Raw genomic sequence first — 10192 nt, forward strand, 5'->3', positions numbered from 1 at the left:
CCAAAAATAACAATATAGGAACAGTGTCACTGTTGCCATTGGAGAAAGGTTCTCTGGTTTTCTATTCCATACTATAGGAAATTTGATTTCTATCATTGCAATTTGAAAGATTCAGTTATTATGTTATTGTTTCAAAAAATCTAGACTAAAAATATTTGAGATTAAACAGGAATAGGACTGATACTTAATTTTGCTTTAGTAATATTAATGTGATAATAACATTGAAAGTTTCTGTGTCTTTCAAATTTTACGGAAAACTATTGATATTGATTAGGTCTCCTTGAATAGTTTTCAAGATAAATTCTGTCACGGTAGATCTGCTTCAATTACTTATCTGATTGTTGCTTGTTTGTATGTTGACAGAAAATCAATCAAATTGGGAAACAACATGCTCAATTCAGTACTTAATCACCATCATGACAATGAGATGGTGAATCCAAATTTCGATCTCATCAAGTACTAAACGAAGAAAGTTGAAATCCAAGGTTGGAATGACTTTGCTTTGGATGAAAAAGATGGAAAGGAATGGGCTATTGAATCATTGTAGGGAAAAGTTTGTAGGTCAGGAAAGAGTGGAACCACACATTGAAAAATCATTTAGAAACCTGTGAGGTAAAAACAAATTGGTTGAAGGTGCAGGTACATCAACAAAACAAGTGATCAACTACTTCTGTAGTTGTCAAAGAAAAATCTGTGATTGATAAGGAACTGAATCGCTTGGATGTGGACACGAATATATTAAATATGGGTTTTCTTCATTAAACGCTATAAAGATTGACATACTTCATGTTTACAAAGAAGAAAAGGAAAAACTTATTCGAATATTGATAAACTCCTTGTAGATTTAATTTAAAATTGAGTGGTTTCATAAAGGTTACTTTTTATAGTACTCCAATTTATTGATGATGGTTGGGAACTGAAGAAGAAGATTATTGATTTCCAACGGGCAAAAGGTTTGTAGAAATTCTTAAATGTTCCTCTTGGAATGGAACATGACAAGAAAATATGCTCTACAGTTGGATGTTGGTGGAGTCTGATGCAGTTATTTCAGAGATAGACAACTGGCTTCTAAACGAGGTTCACTTCCTTTCATTGGGCAATTTTTCCGATTGATTGTTAGTATATTCTCTAACATTATATTAGGAATGGAGGAAAGTGATATGTGATGTGCTTAAAAAGATGAAGCATGCTTTGACTTTGCTCGTAAGACTTCATCAAATGAACGTATGTTTCAAACTCCGACAGAGGAATTCAAGTTGTTGGAATGTGCATGGGGTTGAAAAACACATTTTGTGAGCTAGGCGTAAGTACCCTGATTTTAAGTTAAAAACTTGTCAACGGAGGATGGGATAAATACTGTGGTATGTGAATACTGGAAATGTTGTGAAAGTGCTATGGTATGTTGTGAGAGTAAATATACTCTGCAAATGTGTATTTCCTATAGTTTGTGACATATATATGCATTTGCTTCAATGGGAAAATAGTGACAAGAATCACATCTGCGAAGTGGCATAAGTATGAGAGAGGGTTGTTTTGACAAATATTGGAGGAATGTAACTTGGTTCTAGTAGTCACGACAGTTCTTGACCCACGATTCAAAATGGATATTGTAGTACTTTGGTACAAAGAGATTTATGGTAGTGATGCTGAAGAACACCTCAACAATATCAGGGAAGATCTACCAATGTTTTCAATATATACGCCAATCGCTTGGGGAAGAGCAAATCATCTATTTAGGAACTGGTGCCGTTAATTCTTCATCGTTATGTAAAATGCTAGATGCGATGGGGAGGCTAGACACATCTTCACACCATGTTGATGATATTGCAGCACCAATATTTGAACTTGATCGCTATTTGAAAGATCAAAATTCCTTTAGTTGAAGAATTTGATGTACTAGCTTGGTGGCGTATCAACTCTCCAAATTCCAACACTTGCAATGATGGCGCTTGATTTTTTATCTATACCTGTTTCTTCCTGTGTTGCTTCTCTAAAAAATGATTCGGTGACTGAAATTGAAAATATTATTGATCAGAAAGGTTTGGGTGCTGAAATCAAACAAGCTTTATTAGTTCAAAAATCGGTTGCACAGCTCTGAAGATAATAACTTTCTCTAGCTGTTCACACATAACAACGAAACTTAAGAGTTTGCATAAAACAGGCTCGCTTAAAAGGAAGCTGGAATCATTTCTGTTCAAAGCAGATTGGGAAGAGCTAGAAGAGGCAGCTTGGACCAATGTCTATTTGAATTTTGATCCACTGTGAAGCATTCACTCAGGTAATAACTTTATTATGCATTAGTGCTCTGTAATAATCAAATTCCCGATATATGTTAGAAGTTTCTTAAAGCAGAAATTTTGGTGTTTCCCAGCTATCTTGATCACATTTGTTTTGCAGGCTAGAACTTTAATATGCCTTGCCATCATCTTGGCTTGATTGAAGCCTTCGATTTCCAATTCAGCTGGAGCTCTGAATCATGCATGATATCCTTTGATATGTTTAACCTAAGTGCATGCGATACAATCTGGATTTTCCAGATTGGTGGAATAGTATCAGTCGATTTGATTAACCCCAACAATGATGATGAAGCGAAACATTCATGCAATGGACAGGTAGCCTTCCCTCCGTTTTACTCATTGAAGTTTTAAGTTCCTCAGAAATGTAGTAGTGCGATTAAATTTTTTTTGCCAAAAATGATAAAATATCAACTAGTTCTAGGTTGATTCTAATTCATGTATCTGATGAGCACATTAGGTTTTAGGTTTGATTCTTGCAAAACGTTATAGAGGTGCAATCTGCGAACGTTTTATATAGCAAGTTGCGGGGTGATTATCAGTTTGAGGAGTTCCATCAAACCCTTTTTCATGTCTTTCTCACTCACATTCATGTTGACATTGTGCAGAAAAAAAAGAAGAGGAGAGATAAAAGACCAATCTCTTTTTCACTTTTTTTTCTTGTAATGTGTTGAGATGGGAGGGTGAAAAGGAGAGTACTTTTAGCGTTGCTCTTATCAGATAAAATAAGTATGATGGACTTATATAAAAATTGGTCTGTCTGAACTGATATTAATGATCATAAATATTTACAAAAGATTTGATGGATATCTTTTAATATGTTCGTTTTATATCTTTGATATATATTGAAATTCATGTGCTAAGCAGATATAAGAAGTAATTGTTACCTCTAAATTTAGTTTATTGATTATCTGCATATTTGCTAAATGATAATAAATACTTGAATTTTAAAGATGCTACTGGTATGTGTGTACGCAGTAAATATACTACTGCAAATGTGTGTTTCCCTATAGTTATTGACATATAAATGCGTTACTTCTATGGAAAAAAGTGACAAGAATCACCTTCGTGAAGTGGCATCATGAATGAGAGAGGGTTGTTTTGACAAATATTGGAGGAAATGTAACTTGGTTCTAGGAATCACGCAGTTCTTGACCTACGATTTAAAATGGATATTGTAGAACTTTGGTACAAAGAGTTTATGGTAGTGATGCTGAAACACACCTCAAGAATATCGTGGTTGATCTTACCAATGTTTAATAAATACACCAATGGCTTGGGTAATAGCAAATCTTCTTCTTTAGGAAATGGTGATGTTAATTCTCATCGTTATGTAAATGCTAGATGCCATTGGGAGGCTATACACATCTCCACACCATGTGATGATATTGCTGCACTAAAATTTGAACTTGATCGCTAATTGAATGTTCTAATTTCCTCTAGTTGAAGGATTTGAGTAGTAGCTTGGTGGCGTACTAACTCACCAAATTTTTCAACACTTGCAATGATGGCATATGATTCTTTAAAAACCTGTTTTCTTCTTGTGTTGCTTCTTTAAAAATTGTTTTGGGACTGAATTTTAAATATATTTTTGATCAGAAAGGCTTGGATGCTGAAACAAACAAGCTTTATTATGTTAAAAAATCTGGTTGCCCAGCTCTGAAGATAAATGAGTTTCTCTTGGTGTTCACACATTAACACCGAAACTTAAGAGTTTGCATATAATCAGGCACTTATGGGGAAGCTGGAATCATTTCTGATTCAAAGCAGGATGGGAAGAGCAAAGAAGAGGCAGCTGGACAAATGTCTATTTGATCCACTGTGAAGCATCTGTTTAGGCAATGACTATATTTATGCATGCAGCTCTGGTAATAGTCAATTCCTGATATATATTTGAAGTTCTTAAGCAGTAATTTTGTGAAATCCCAGCTCTTCTTGATCCCATTTGTTTTGCAGGCTAGAACTTTGAACTGCTGTGCCAACATCTGGGCTTGATTGAAAGCGGTCGATTACCAATATCAGCTGGAGTTCTGAAATCAATGCAATGATATCTTTTGATATGATTAACCTGAGTACATTCAATACAATCTGGATTATCCAAGATCGATGGAACAGTATCATTCAGCTTTGTTAACCCCAACAATGATGATGAAGCCGAAATATTTCATGCTAATGGACAAGTAACCTTCTCTCCTTTTACTCATTGAAGTTTTAAGTTCCTCAGAAAACTATTGTAGTGCGATTGAAATTTCTTTTTGCAAAAATCATTAAATATTCAAATAGTTCTAGCTTTAATTCTAGTTCACGATATCTGATGAGCGCATTACGTTTTAGGTTTGATTCTTGCAAAAAATTTATAGAGATGCAATCTGAGAAGGTTTTTTAATAGCAAGTTGCTGGGTGATTATCAGTTTGAGGAGTTCCGTCAACACTCTTTTGCATGGTCTTTCTCACTCTCACATTCATCTTGACATCTGTGCTAGAAAAGAAAGAATGAAGAGAGATAAAAGACCAATCGCTTTTTCACTTCTTTTTTTCTCGTACATGTGTTGAGATGAGAGGGTGAAAAGGGGAGTACTTTTAGCATTGCTCTTATCAGATAAAATAAGTATGATGGACTTATTTAAAAATTGGTCTGTCTGAACTGATATTAATGATCATAAATATTTAACAAAAGATTTGCTGCATGTCTTGTTAATATTGTCTTGTTTTATATCTTTGATATATAAAAATTCATGTGCTAGGCTAGATATAAGAAGGAATTGTTTACTCTCTAAATTTAGTTTATTGATTATCTGCAGTTCCGTTATATGGGAGTAAATACTGGGAATTGTTGAAAGATGCTATTGGTATGTTGTATGGGAGTAAATGTACTACTGCAAATGTATATTTCCCTATAGTTTGTGACATATATATGCGTTTGCTTCTATGGGAAAAAAGAAACAAGAATCTTGTTCGCGAAAGTGGCATCATGCATGAGAGAGGGTTGTTTTGACAAATATTGGAGGAAATGTAACTTGGTTCTAGTAATCACGACAGTTCTTGACCCACGATCTAAAATGGATATTGTAGAACTTTGGTACAAAGAGATTTATGGTAGTGATGCTTAAACACACCTCAAGAATATCGTGGATGATCTTACCAATGTCAATAAATACGCCAATGGCTTAGGGAATAGCAAATCTTCTTTAGGAAATGGTGATGTTAATTCTTCATCGTTATGTAAAATCCTAGATGCCACGGGGAGGCTATACACATTGTTACACCATGTTGACGATATTGCAGCACCAAAATTTGAACTTGATCGCTATTTGAAAGATTCAAAATTTTCTTTAGTTGATGAATTTGATGTACTAGCTTGGTGGCATATCAACTCTCCAAATTTTCCGACACGTGCAATGATTGCGCATGATTTCTTATCTATACCTGTTTTCTTCTTGTGTTGCTTCGTCAAAAATTGTTTTGGAGACTGAAATTGAAAATATTATTGATATGAAATGCTTGGATGCTTAAATCAAACAACCTTTATCATGTTCAAAAATCTGGTTGCGCAGCTCCTAAGGTAAATGAGTTTATCTAGGCTGTTCACACAATAGCACCAACAACTTAAGAGTTTGCATATAAACAGGCTCACTTATAAGGAAGCTAGAATCATTTCTGATTCAAAGTAGGTTGCTAAGACCAAGAAAGAGGCAGCTTGGACCAATGTCTATTTGATCCACTGTGAAGCATTTACTCAGTTAATAAATTTATTTATGCATTAGTAGCTCTGGTAATAATCAAATTCCAGATATATATTAGAAGTTCTTATAACAAAAGTTTTGGTGATTTCCCAGCTCATCTTGATCCCATTTGTTTTGCAGGCTAGAACTTTCAATACTGCCTGTGCCATCATCTGGGCTTGATTGAAGCGTTCGATTACCAATATCACCTGGAGTTCTGAAGTTATGCAATGATATCCTTTGATATGATTAACCTAAGTACATAAGATACAATCTGGATTATCCAAGATCAATGGAACAGTATCATTCAGTTTGATTAACCCCAACCATGATGAAGCAGAAACATTTCATGCTAATGGACAGGTAACCTTCTCTCCTTTCACTCGTTGAAGTTTTATGTTCCTCAGAAATCTATAGTAGTGCGATTGAAATGTTTTTGTCAAAAATTATTAAATATTCAAATAGTTCTAGGTTTGATTCCAATTCCTGATATCTGATGGGCACATTAGGTTTTAGGTTTGATTCTTGCAAAAAGTTTTAGAGGTGCAATCTGAGAAGGTTTTATAATAGCAAGTTGCTGGGTGATTATCAGTTTGAGGAGTTCCATCAACACTCTTTTTCATGGTCTTTCTCACTCTTACATTCATCTTGACATCTGTGCTAGAAAAGAAAGAAAGAGGAGAGATAAAAGGCCAATCTCTTTTTCACTTTTTTTGCTTCTTGTACATGTGTTGAGATGAGAGGGTGAAAAGGGGAGTACTTTTAGCATTGCTCTTATCAGAAAAAATAAGTATGATTGACTTATTTAAAAATTGGTCTGTCTGAACTGATATTAATGATCATAAATATTTAACAAAAGATTTGATGGATATCTTGTTAATATTGTCTTGTTTTATATCTTTGATATATAAAAATTCATGTGCTAGGATAGATATAAGAAGGAATTGTTTTCTCTCTAAATTTAGTTTATTGATTATCTGCGGTTCCGTTATATGAAAGTAAATACTGGGAATTGTTGAAAGATGCTACTGGTATGTTGTATGGGAGTAAATATACTACTGCAAATGTGTATTTCCCTATAGTTTGTGACATATACATGCATTTGCTTCTATGGCAAAAAAGTGACAAGAATCTTGTTCGCGAAGTGGCATCATGTATGAGGGAGGGTTGGTTTGATAAATATTGGAGGAAATGTAACATGGTTATAGTAATCACGACAGTTCTTGACCCAAGATTTAAAATGGATATTGTAGAACTTTGGTACAAAGAGATTTATGGTAGTGATGCTGAAACACACCTCAAGAATAATTAAGGAGAATATCCATAAAGTTAATTAATCAGAAATTATTTATTATTATTAATTATACATTGAAAAAGCCCTTTCTTATATGAAAGTAGTTATTAAATGTGTCATCAATTTTTTTTTAATCTTTCATTTTTAAATATTTCAATTTTTTCTTTTATTTTGCCCCCACTGAATCAAATTTGTGGCTCCACTGATGATGCAAGCACATGATTTAGGATGAGAATAAATTGAAATGTTACCAAGACAGGTAGTAATATTTGTACTTACTTTAGTTTTTTATTTATCAAAATATTTTTTTGTTTTGGGGTCGTAATAATCCTCTGATTAATTTTGATTTTATTTTCGCAGAAACTGAAGAATAGCCTGCTGTCACAATCAATTGCGTTGAAGGATTGCGATCCCGGTGACTGTATTTGTCTTTGCAAAGTGTCAACAAGCTTATGGGAATGTAGTAACAAAAGGATTGTGTGGCGGTGCATGTATTTGTCTTTGTTTTAAATATTGCTGAATAATTTTAGGGTAATTTTACAAATACTCAAGATTTTGTATTCCAACAACACGTTGAAAGTGTTAGATGGATAGTTAGTTTAACTGCAGTTAGTAACGAAGTTAGATGGATAGTTAGTTTAACTGTAGTTAGTAAAGAAGGAAGGTAGCTAAAGTTTGGTTAGCTAAGTTGAGTTAGTTCTGTATATATATTTAATGCTGTTGTTGTTAATAAAGAATTAGAGCAGAAAATTATTCTTCTTCTTCCCAAAAGTTCTCTGGTTTATATTTGTTAACATGGTATCAGAGTACTCCCATTAACAGCTTCTGCTTCTATTTCTTGATCATTCTCTTGATCGAAATCTGTTTTAGTTTTCATTTTCTGAATCAGATTCTCACAAAAATCCCTTTCTTTGAGCCAAAATTGGTCAATCTGAGTTGTCTCCCTTGTGATGGCAAATGCTATGGTGAATCTTCTTTACATGCAGTTGATTCTAATTCACCTTTTTTCATTCATCCTTCTAACACACCTGGAGTTGTATTGGTCTCGGAACAGCTAATAAGGACTGAGAATTATGGAATCTATAGTCGAGCAATGACGGTATCGCTAAGGGCAAAAAACAAGTTAGGGTTTGTCGATGGCACTTGTGAAAAGTCTTCGGTAAGTCCTCTGTTGATTTTGCAATGGGATTATGGGAAAGATGTGACTCATTGGTTTTCTTGGATATTCAATACTGTCCATTGTTTTAAAAACCGGATCGCTCGTTGACCCGATCAAGGGGTCGATTCTCGGGTTGACTGGTCCAACCAGTTGGACAGTCGGTTTGATCGGCATACAGCAGACACATCTCTAAACAATTCCATCAGTCCTTATAAGTTTGAAAACCAACAAATACATCTTTAAAATTTACTCACAAGTTATTGTAAGTTTAAAATAAAGCAAATAACTTTTATTAGTAATTGTTTTTTTCTCTCTCCCTATCACTTTCATCTTTCTCTTTTTTTCACTTTCGTCTTTCTCTTTGTTTCTCTCTCCCCATCACTCATTGTCACTTTCTTCTAACACATTCCCGTTTCTATACTGTAATTTTTCTCTCCTCTTCTCTTTCTTCTAATCCTCTTCCTTATTCTTTCTCTTTGTCTCCTCTTCTCTTTCTTCTTCCTTCCCCTCCCCCTTACTTCACTTGACGGCCAAGAAGGTCTTGGTTGTCGCAATCTGGCCAAATGAGGTCCAAATCGGACCGGCCACTTCTTCCTTCCCCTCCCCTTCTTCTTCTTCTTCTTTACACTGTAAATTTTAGAGTAAGTGAAAAAGAATAGGGATGAAAATGGAAGATGCAAGTTGGTCTTTTTATTGAAATGAAATGGAGAATGCTTGTTGGCTCAATGAAATGGAGAATGAAACGATGTTGCAAATTGGTTTAGGAATTAGGAATTAGGAATTGGATTTTGCTTCACTGAGAATTCCTTTGAGCCAGATTGCTTCTTTAAATATATCAGCTACAGCCACGTATTCAGCTTCGGTTGTGGATAATGCAACTATTGGCTATAGTTGTGATTTCCAGTTGATACAGTTTCCACCTAAGGTGAAGTAGTATGCAATAGTTGATTTTCTGGTGTCTCTATCACCTGCAAAATCTGAATCCACAAAACTAACCAACTCAAGTGAAGGAGTCCGTTTATAATAATTCAGTCCAACATTCAATGTGGTATTTATATATTTGAGAACCCACTATAGGGCTGTCCAGTGTTCCATATCAGGGTTAGACATATATCTACTGAGCAGGGATATTACAAAAGATAAGTCAGGCCTAGTGCTAATCATAGCATACATTGGGGATCCTATCACATTTGCATATGGTATGTGTTCCATCCTAATCAGTTCAACTTCATTTCTAGGGCATTGTGTTTTGCTCAATGTGAAGTGGCTGGCCAATGGCATAGTGACAGGTTTAGAACCTGCCATCCAAAATTTTTCCACTAATTTGTGCGAGTATGAGCACTAGTAGACTCTCAGCTCACATTTATTTCTGTTTCTGTCAGTTTGCATGCTTAGAATCTTCTTTGCATCCCCCAAATCTTTCATTTCAAACTCAACGCTAAGTTTTTTCTTCAGTTCACCTATTAGGGGCTCGGACTTACTTATTATTAGCATGTCATCCACATACAACAATAAGTAAACAAGCAGGTTACCATTAAAAGCAAAGTAGAAGCAATTATCGTATTTACTCCTAGTGAACCCTATACTCACAATAAAAGTGTCAAACCTTTTATACCATTGCCTAAGGGATTGTTTTAGGCCGTACAAAGACTTAAGCAGTAAACAAACATGGTAAGGGGTCTTCTGATCTATGAAACCTATAGGCTAACTCATGTAGATCTCT

The 10192-nt window shown here is 34.7% G+C and overlaps 1 long non-coding RNA gene across 2 annotated transcripts; it reads left to right on the forward strand.

Moving 5' to 3' along the window:
• Positions 1-4300: 4300 nt before the first annotated feature.
• LOC116120769 lies at positions 4301-8052 on the forward strand. Of its 2 annotated transcripts, XR_004126598.1 has the most exons (4): positions 4301-4474; positions 5096-5143; positions 6158-6379; positions 7671-8052. It is a non-coding gene; the product is annotated as an uncharacterized LOC116120769 (long non-coding RNA). The 2 variants fall into 2 exon arrangements; XR_004126599.1 differs by lacking the exon at positions 5096-5143.
• Positions 8053-10192: the final 2140 nt, after the last annotated feature.

Source organism: Pistacia vera, unplaced genomic scaffold (genome assembly GCF_008641045.1).
Source record: "Pistacia vera cultivar Batoury unplaced genomic scaffold, PisVer_v2 Contig944, whole genome shotgun sequence".
Taxonomy (NCBI): Eukaryota; Viridiplantae; Streptophyta; class Magnoliopsida; order Sapindales; family Anacardiaceae; genus Pistacia; species Pistacia vera.